The following is an 8,964-nucleotide window of genomic DNA, read 5'->3' as shown; positions in this document are numbered from 1 at the left end:
ATCTTAATTTTTATTAGATAAATTTGCATTTATTTAATAATTTATAGCGTTATTTTACAGCCGAAATGCCAAAAGCAAAGTTAAATTGGAGAAAGTGTGTTGCTGGCTGCAGCGAGGAGGGACGAACTTTAAATTTTCCATGTGAGGGAATGGATCTCGAGCGGTGAGTATTTAAAAAAGTTTAAATAATGGTAAAAGTTTTGAAAATGTCTTTCGATAGCTTTTGATATATTGGAATTTAGATAATTAATTTTTTGAAGTAACGACTGTGCGCATAATATTATATGTAATATTTTGGATGTAAAATTGTAGTTCTGCGTATATTTAAGTGCGAAAGTTATAAAAAAGTTTTCAATAATTGTAACAAGTGTTAAAATATCAGTTTCGATAATTTACGATTTATCTAAATTTCATTCTTAAATTATTTTGAAGCAACGACTTATCGTTGAATATTTATGATAATTATAGAATAGCTAACTAAATTAAATATCGATACGGCTTTATTAAAATAAAAGTTTACGTGTTTTGCAACTTTTTGCACTCATATAATTATATATATTTTATATAATATTATTTTATAACTTAAGTATTTATATTATGTTTTTTCTTTTAATAGGCGTAAATGTTGGCTCAGACGTTTAGGTGTTTCTGAAAGATTTAAAGAAGAAACACCTAAACACATTTTTGCTTTTGAACGGCATTCTTCAGAAAAAATGCGACATGTAAAAAAATTGCGCCCGAGGGCCGTTCCCGATATGCAAACGGTGCATCGAGGCAGCTCCTTACGCTTTTAGAAAAGGAAAATTGCGAAATAATTTTAGAGCCCCTTCCACTTCTTGAGGAGAAACTATTAAATAGTAGTGATAAAGACGCGCAAACAGGTAAGGGTCTGACAGCAGGAACAGATAGAAAGAAGAAATTTAGGGAAGAGAATAGGATTCTAAAAGTAAAATTAGATGAAAAAGAACAGGAGAATAGAAGTTAAAAGGCTCAGTTGGTCCAAATGGCCATTGATTTAAAAAGATGTAGAGAAATGTTAAGAAGTGGTTCATTTAGGGAAGAGTCAGATCCTCTTGAGATAGTTTGCAGCAAAATTCATCCTCAGTTAAGTGCTTGTATTAGGTGTAGTTTTATAAATAGTAATCGCCCTAACCACGGTCGGCGATAAGACAATTTTCCTAAAACTATAACTTTGGGTGTATTTTTTTTGTCGCGAGTTGCTTATCGTCACTTAAAGCACCAATTAGATTTTCCCACCGAAATTACTTTGGAAAATGTTGTTACCGATTGGCCTCGTTTTCCAGGATTGGCGATGAAAATCGCACTTCGAGATTAGCCTCAACTGCAATGACCATAATGGTGCAAGGTATAGGTGGAGAGCCTTGGTCCCACCCATAAGCTTATTTTTTCGTTAAAGGAGCCTGCAAAGGGGATGTCCTCAAGAAATATATTCTTGAAGTCATTACTCAACTCCAAAATATAGGACTAATTCCTTGCCATTTTGCATGCGACCAGGGCACCAATTTTCAAAAGTTGTGGAAATTCATTGGCAAAAAGTCAGCACAGTCAGTACGAGTATAATTGATTGAAAAGTTTTCTAATTTATGTGAAAATTTTATAAAATGTTTTTCTTTACCAATCAGCTGTAAATTAATGGTATGCAACATGGGTTGCAAAGAAACCTCCAAAATATGTTCACAGTTCATGGTAAATATTTGCAATTGCATAATTTTACAAACTCAGATGCACAATACTCTGAATTGCTATATTGTAAACTTATTTTCGAATCAATAGCTACCACGATAGTAATCAAACTAAATGAACTTAAAACAAGTAAGAAAGGGCAAAGTTCGGGTGTAACCGAACATTCCATACTCTTGCAACTTCCAAGAATCAAAGCCGAGGAAGTACCTTTAAGTGTTGGCAAAATATTATATTATATTAAGAAATGTGAAAAGGTGCATAGATGACAATCAAATTTGGTTTTATTACTATATTTTACTTCTGGTCAGCGAAAATTATACTAAAATCGTTGGGGAAATAGAAATGGAAGGGCTGATTGCATTATTTTTGACATTGCCCAGGTATACTTGAGAACTTATTTTCAACCAATTTTATAAATTTAAACATATGTATGGAGTAAAGTCAGGCAGACGTTTGAAAATCGTGATTATCAGTTATATCGGGGATAAGGTAAGTTTTCGCCGATTTTATCTATTTTAGGCACAAAGAAAACACGCTTTTTAAATTTTATTAAAATAATTCACATTGACCGATATATGGTATAAAGTCAACTGGAAGTTGGAAAATCTTTATATTAGGTACATACGAGTATATTGGCTAAGGGAAGTATTGATCCGATTTAAACCATTTTTGACAAGGGTATATTATTGTCAAAAAACCATTTTTTCCTAATTTCAATGATGTATGTATCTCATGGATTGATCGATATATTCAGCAAAAAATCAGCCATAAGCTTTTGGGTCCACGTTTCCGGTATATGGGGGCTTGAATAGTTATGGTCTGATTTTGACAATTTTTAGACCTGAGATAGCAATACATTAAAGGAAATATTCGTGCAAATATTTATCCCGATATATTAACTAATGCTTGATTTGTACTGGGATACTCGAAAGTGAAAATAACAGATGGAATTTAAAGTTGCGTTATATGGGCAGTGGGGTGGTTACTATCCGATTTCGGTGAAGTAGGTTCAGAGATAGTGATTTCACCTAAATGTGGGCGGTGCCACGCCTATTGTCCAATTTGGAAAACTGTGCCCTTCATTATCGGGGAACACAATACACTCCTCTCCAAGAAGTTTTTGATCGGCTGTTTTCGCAGAAATCTCCGAACGAATTGTTTTATTTGCCATGAATGCAAATAGCGGAACTAATGTAAGATTCATCCGATAATTTAACATTGTGACAATAATAAACCGCTTTATACATATATAATAGATTATAAACAAATGATTATTTTACTATATATTTTGTTGTTTGAGCTTTTAACAAAAATTATGTACTTATATCTGCCGAAAAGTTTTGCCTTGTGCAAACATCTAACTAATTTGGAAAAATAAGTTGAAAATTATGTTAAGAATAGACACACATAATGAAGCCCATAAACAAATCCCCAACTATTTCCCGATATATTATTAATAATTTTCTTTTCTTTCTAACTGATGATGGGTAGGTCCAAAATAAAACATAGTTCGAAGAGTAGGTAGAAAATATAACCAAGGTAGAAAGAATCCGTATAATGACTCTTGTAACTAACGCTTTAATATTTCTACGAGAATAACTTGACCATTCCATGAAGTACAAAAGAATTTGCAGATGATAAATAGGGCTACTACAAATATCCAACAAAGAACGTGTAGCACAAAAAAATGCCACGAGTATCTAGGCAATCACAAAAACAAAGGTGTCGCAATGCTTTGACAGAGGAACGCTTTGACAGAGGAACGCTATTGCACAATTACGCAGTACAAATTTGGAGAAATCGTGGAACCAATTATAAGAGAAGAAGAAAGGAAACTAGATGCAGCATCGAGGAGAAGTCGTCGAGATGATCCAAAAAGAAGACATCGTAAGCATATTTTAAACCAGACAACAACTTGCGAACGACGCTAAAAATAGTTCAACGAAACAGATCGGATCCCGCTAATCGTCAGTTGAAAAGCGAAAGGCAAACCAGGAGGAATATAGAAGAACAATAACGATAACGTCAACGTCGAGTTGCTAATATCTTTGATATGTACGCATTGTTGATAAAGCAAGGTCCGAAATATGTGTTGGTTACCGCCTGAAGTGAAAAAATAAGAAAAATTACATTCTTCAACAAAATTGCCGCGTTTGGAAGATGCTATAAAAGTTTCTTTTGGAAAAGAGGATCATTTATTACATATCCTGCAGATGTGGCAACAGTAAAAGATCTGCTTAATGCCTATCAAGAAAATGTACAGCTTGGAATGAATGAGACTTGCTTACTGTTCATCAAGAGAATAGTAAGGATAGCAGAGGAATTGAAGGACAAAGTAGATTTCTTATGGGCATTACAAACGCCAATGATACTCAGGAATTGTCGTATCCAACGATTTACTGCAGAAAGAACAGGATATCCACGACATCTTATAGAAAAATTGCACGCTCTGAAAAACAACGCTATGATCGTCGCTCTGTGCGTGTGGACGTGCTCCTATACTTATAAGTTCTACGAGTTGAAATTAAAAATGCAATTTCCTTTTTTTTTGCGCAAAAATTCTATATACTTGAGGAATGAAAACTTTGTCAGCATCCTAATACAACAATTTGACGGCATCATATACTTAAAAACTTATATCCTCCCCTGCAGATTGGAATGCTTAGAAGAAGAAAGTTTTAGGCTTGATCCGATAGTTGGGATTGCAACATTTTTTATAGCATTGTTTGCTACTGAGACAAATAACACAAGCGAAGTTGAAAGTTTCATTGACCGGCACAATACAATTAATGGGGATGATTTGGGCTTGCAAGATTTCATTCCGTATCAAATGCACAGACATGGTCGTGCATGCTTAAGATATCTGCATAGAAAACAAGTGTGCCGATTCAACATGTCATACATCCCTTGATGCCCCGGTCAGAAATACTTTTAACCTTAAAGAATAAGGAAAGTATTGAGAGAGACAAACATCAGTTCCAAAAAATACAGAAACTATTTATTAGAAGAAGAAACAACACATTTCAACCAAACAAAGCTTAGAACTTTGGAATATATTAATTAAGTACATATTGTGGCGAACACGAATACCAGAACAAGTCAGAATCGGCGATAAACTACTAGAACCAACTAGACAGCGAATTCGTAGTTGCCAGAATGTTCTAAAGGCGAAGTTTTGTTAAAAATCTACTATATAAGGGCTGCCGGACTGTGCAGTAGGCCCTGTTCTAGTTAGAGTGTTGTCGTGTTGAGAGCAATTGTGACATAAGCAAGAAGTTGGAAACTCCAATAATAAGTAATACAGCGTTAAGTTGTTCGAATTAGAAATAAAGATAAGTGAATAGCCATTGAATTGGGACTTTTAACAATCCAGCGATTGAACTCAAGAGTGAGTTATAGGTAGACGATTTATCAAGAAATCCGTTACAATTGGTGTCAGAAGTGGGATTGTCAAATAAATTCCCAAAGAGATAATTATTTGAAAATGGCCAAGTTTAACGATCTGAAGATTCAACAACTGAAAAAGGAGCTGGAGCAACGTGGTTTGTTGACAAATGGATTAAAAATTGAATTACAATCACGGTTGCGAGAGGCCATTGATGCGGAAATCATTAACGTTGAAGAATATGTATTTTATTTGGAATTAGAGTCAAACGCTATGGACATAAACATGATTTTGGCTACTATGTCCCAGATGTCAACACAAATATGGACCAGGTATTAAAATGATTACACTGGAAGACCTGTTTGGTATACCTCTACGATATCATCGTGTTGAGTAAAAGCTTCGTTGAACGCCTTAGCAATTTGGAAGAGGTTTTCCAACGGATAGCTAGCGACGTATAGAGCTGAGTCCAAAAAGGTTTTCCCTTTTCAATAAGGAAGTAAGCTATTTAGAACACAAAGTGACAACGGAGAGCATTTGCACAGCTAATGAAAAGATAGAAGCAGTAAAAGATAAATATACATGAATTGCGGAGTTTCCGTGGACTGTGTACTTATTATCGACGATTCGTTCCAAATTATTAAAAATTTATTTTGGATACGGATGCTAGTGGGTTTGCAGTAGGAGGCGTTCTATCAAAAGTCATTGATGGACATGAGAAAGTGGTTACAGCCAGACAATAAGCAAGCCAGAGAGGAATGATTGTGTTACTTGGAGGGAATTACTGGCGTTGGTGAAGTGTATCAAACATTTTCAGAAATAACTGTAAGGCCAACGATTTCGGGTGAGGACAGCAGCATTAAATGGCTTCTACCATTCAGGAACCCAGAAACACAGTTGGCATGGTGGATTGAGAGACTCCAAAGTAGTAGTCATGGAAATGCTGATGCAATATCCCGCCGTCCGTGTAATTTGGAATGCAGTCATTGCTCGAAAGCTGAGGCCAAAGAAGAGATTATAGTGGAGGACACATGGGTATCACTAAAACCTTGGAAAATTTAAAACAAAGATTTAATTGGGTTGGTTATCGTCAATCAGTTACGAAGTGGATCGCGTGCATTGCTGCTAAAGGGCAGAGGTCCAGGAATCATGGTCAGATGAAGCAGTACAATTCAGCTGCGAATTGCCATGGTCCATTTCCTTTCAGTAACTTAAGAAACAAATATGTTTTGGTAGTCAGAGACTATTTTAGCAAATGTAAGAGAAAAAAGAGTAGCGGATGTATTCATCAACAATTGGGTATGGTGTTTCAATAGAATTACATTCTGACCAAGGGAGAAATTTTAAATCATCATCAATTCAGGAGATGTGCCAGAAACTGGGTATCCAGAAAACCCGTACAGCTGCACCACATCCGCAAAGTTAATTTTTAAAATCATTTGGGATTCAAACAAACATGTACATATGTATATTTAGACTGCATATAGGATATCTAGTTCGTTAAACTAATATTAATTATGTATATTTTTCTGTTATATGGAAAACCGAAAAATACTCAAGAAATACTTTAAAAAATCTCAAAACTTATTTCTTTCCTAAGTGGCACCAATATCAACTGTTATAAAAAATTTGAACTTTGACAGCGCACTCTAGATAAAGAGATGCCCAACTCGTCTCTCACTTTAAATGAGAGCGCAATTGCTAAACGTCAAAACCTCTTGAACTCAAGCAACTGTCAAAGTTTAGGAGGTCTGACGTTTAGCAATTGGAAAAAGAAGGACGGCCAGATTGAAATCCCATAATATTATAATTGGAATGGAAACATTTTTAATTTTTACTCTCCATTTGTAACGGCCGTTATAACGAAGAATAACGAAAGAAAAACAGCACGCAGCTTGTGAAATTGTAAGTATATCTTAATTTTTATTAGATAAATTTGCATTTATTTAATAATTTATAGCGTTATTTTACAGCCGAAATGCCAAAAGCAAAGTTAAATTGGAGAAAGTGTGTTGCTGGCTGCAGCGAGGAGGGACGAACTTTAAATTTTCCATGTGAGGGAATGGATCTCGAGCGGTGAGTATTTAAAAAAGTTTAAATAATGGTAAAAGTTTTGAAAATGTCTTTCGATAGCTTTTGATATATTGGAATTTAGATAATTAATTTTTTGAAGTAACGACTGTGCGCATAATATTATATGTAATATTTTGGATGTAAAATTGTAGTTCTGCGTATATTTAAGTGCGAAAGTTATAAAAAAGTTTTCAATAATTGTAACAAGTGTTAAAATATCAGTTTCGATAATTTACGATTTATCTAAATTTCATTCTTAAATTATTTTGAAGCAACGACTTATCGTTGAATATTTATGATAATTATAGAATAGCTAACTAAATTAAATATCGATACGGCTTTATTAAAATAAAAGTTTACGTGTTTTGCAACTTTTTGCACTCATATAATTATATATATTTTATATAATATTATTTTATAACTTAAGTATTTATATTATGTTTTTTCTTTTAATAGGCGTAAATGTTGGCTCAGACGTTTAGGTGTTTCTGAAAGATTTAAAGAAGAAACACCTAAACACATTTTTGCTTTTGAACGGCATTCTTCAGAAAAAATGCGACATGTAAAAAAATTGCGCCCGAGGGCCGTTCCCGATATGCAAACGGTGCATCGAGGCAGCTCCTTACGCTTTTAGAAAAGGAAAATTGCGAAATAATTTTAGAGCCCCTTCCACTTCTTGAGGAGAAACTATTAAATAGTAGTGATAAAGACGCGCAAACAGGTAAGGGTCTGACAGCAGGAACAGATAGAAAGAAGAAATTTAGGGAAGAGAATAGGATTCTAAAAGTAAAATTAGATGAAAAAGAACAGGAGAATAGAAGTTAAAAGGCTCAGTTGGTCCAAATGGCCATTGATTTAAAAAGATGTAGAGAAATGTTAAGAAGTGGTTCATTTAGGGAAGAGTCAGATCCTCTTGAGATAGTTTGCAGCAAAATTCATCCTCAGTTAAGTGCTTGTATTAGGTGTAGTTTTATAAATAGTAATCGCCCTAACCACGGTCGGCGATAAGACAATTTTCCTAAAACTATAACTTTGGGTGTATTTTTTTTGTCGCGAGTTGCTTATCGTCACTTAAAGCACCAATTAGATTTTCCCACCGAAATTACTTTGGAAAATGTTGTTACCGATTGGCCTCGTTTTCCAGGATTGGCGATGAAAATCGCACTTCGAGATTAGCCTCAACTGCAATGACCATAATGGTGCAAGGTATAGGTGGAGAGCCTTGGTCCCACCCATAAGCTTATTTTTTCGTTAAAGGAGCCTGCAAAGGGGATGTCCTCAAGAAATATATTCTTGAAGTCATTACTCAACTCCAAAATATAGGACTAATTCCTTGCCATTTTGCATGCGACCAGGGCACCAATTTTCAAAAGTTGTGGAAATTCATTGGCAAAAAGTCAGCGCAGTCAGTACGAGTATAATTGATTGAAAAGTTTTCTAATTTATGTGAAAATTTTATAAAATGTTTTTCTTTACCAATCAGCTGTAAATTAATGGTATGCAACATGGGTTGCAAAGAAACCTCCAAAATATGTTCACAGTTCATGGTAAATATTTGCAATTGCATAATTTTACAAACTCAGATGCACAATACTCTGAATTGCTATATTGTAAACTTATTTTCGAATCAATAGCTACCACGATAGTAATCAAACTAAATGAACTTAAAACAAGTAAGAAAGGGCAAAGTTCGGGTGTAACCGAACATTCCATACTCTTGCAACTTCCAAGAATCAAAGCCGAGGAAGTACCTTTAAGTGTTGGCAAAATATTATATTATATTAAGAAATGTGAAAAGGTGC

General features: G+C 34.5%; 2 pseudogenes; both read left to right on the top strand.

Annotated features, from left to right (window-relative positions):
- The first annotated feature begins 694 nt into the window (after positions 1-694).
- LOC138857331 (uncharacterized) lies at positions 695-1,457 on the top strand (annotated as a pseudogene).
- Positions 1,458-7,190: 5,733 nt separating this feature from the next.
- On the top strand, positions 7,191-8,459 carry LOC138857330 (uncharacterized; annotated as a pseudogene).
- Positions 8,460-8,964: the final 505 nt, after the last annotated feature.

Source organism: Bactrocera oleae, chromosome 5 (genome assembly GCF_042242935.1).
Source record: "Bactrocera oleae isolate idBacOlea1 chromosome 5, idBacOlea1, whole genome shotgun sequence".
Lineage (NCBI taxonomy): Eukaryota > Metazoa > Arthropoda > Insecta > Diptera > Tephritidae > Bactrocera > Bactrocera oleae.
Note: the sequence above shows the minus strand (reverse complement) of the source record. Positions and strands in the feature narration are given on the sequence as shown.